The sequence below is a fragment of the Halyomorpha halys genome, unplaced genomic scaffold (genome assembly GCF_000696795.3).
Source record: "Halyomorpha halys isolate HHAL.00 unplaced genomic scaffold, Hhal_1.1 Scaffold484.1, whole genome shotgun sequence".
Lineage (NCBI taxonomy): Eukaryota > Metazoa > Arthropoda > Insecta > Hemiptera > Pentatomidae > Halyomorpha > Halyomorpha halys.
The window spans coordinates 278229-279751 of record NW_027107936.1 but is presented as its reverse complement, the minus strand read 5'-3'; positions in this window follow the sequence as shown (position 1 = coordinate 279751).

Below are 1523 nucleotides of genomic sequence, written 5' to 3'. Positions count from 1 at the left end.
TAAAAGTATGGATAGGTGAAAAAATAAAATAGAGAGGGGGGTATATGTATGTTAAAAAAATACACATAAAATAAGAATATATTAATTAAGGATTTTAAATAAAAGCAAAATAATTAAAAATGAATGTTAATTAAATTATATTAAAAATGTAAATTAATGATAATAAAGTTATTGTTATATGATAAGGTGATAACATAGTCCTAACCTGTTGAAGGTAGGTTCTGTTTTTAAGTTGTAAAGGATAATTTAAGACTGGACCAGATGATGAACAAACAGCCAAAATGTCCCCCAATCATTGAATAAAGAAGTAAGAAGTATTGAGGATATTTCCTTGAAAAAAAAAATGGGCTTCCACCATTTTGGGGGAGCTGAGGGAAAACAATTACCATATATAAAATAGTTGTACTGATAAAATATGACTGCTAGGTTTAAATTTTTGGTGACAAAACATATATTAAAACAATGTATTCAAAAATCTTAGCAAAAAAAGAACCTTTTTTTCTTTATTCAAAATAAAACATATTTGATATAATTCTGGTTTCAAAAATTTTACCTTTTAGCTAACTTACATTATAACTCCTTGATGCAGATCATTTACTTTTCAAACTTCAACAAATGAATCAGATATCCCAATTCAACAAATAAAAAAATTGCCCACTTAAGCTGTGGAACTCAATATCTTGGAACTCAAAAAAATCAACAATCTAGCTTAAATACTTAAAATAATAATAAATAATTGATACATCATTTTATTAGAATCTTGTTTCAACCATCGTTTCGTAGGACACCTTATAATTTATTCTAACTTAGAGATGTCTCTACAATAACGCTATCATTTTTAGTTTTTTTAATTACATAATATTTTTTGAAGGTGTTATGAGGCAGCTTAAATGACAAAATATTTATCTTAAAAAAATTAAATTAATCTTAAAATATTGACTAAATTATTGATATCAAAGCATGAATTATAAATTAAAATGATATTTAATAAAACGTATTGCATTCATTCACGGAAAATATAGCTTTTTTGCTCAAGTTTTGCCTCAAAAATATATTGTTAGACCGTATATCTTTTTACAATACAAGTAAATAAAAAACTGCTGAAATCAGACCGTACATCTTTTTACAATACAAGTAAATAAAAAACTGCCGAAATCAGACCGTACATCTTTTTACAATAATTTATAGAACTCACGGGGGGGGGGGGAGGGGAACCGAACTCCCGAAAAACAAAAAAAAAATTTGGCCTCAAAAAACCGCCGAAATCAGAGCGTACTTCTTTTTACAATAATTTATAGAACTCGGGGAGGGGAGGGAGGGGGGAACCGAACTCCCGAAAAACCAAAAAAAGTTTTGCCTCAAAAATATTTCTAAGTAAAAAAACTGCCGAAATCAGACCGTATATCATTTTACAATAATTTAGTGAACTCGCGAGGGGGGCCAACCGAACTCCCGAAAAAGTTTTGCCTCAAAAAACTGCCGAAATCAGACCGTATATCTTTTTACAATAATTTATAGAACAT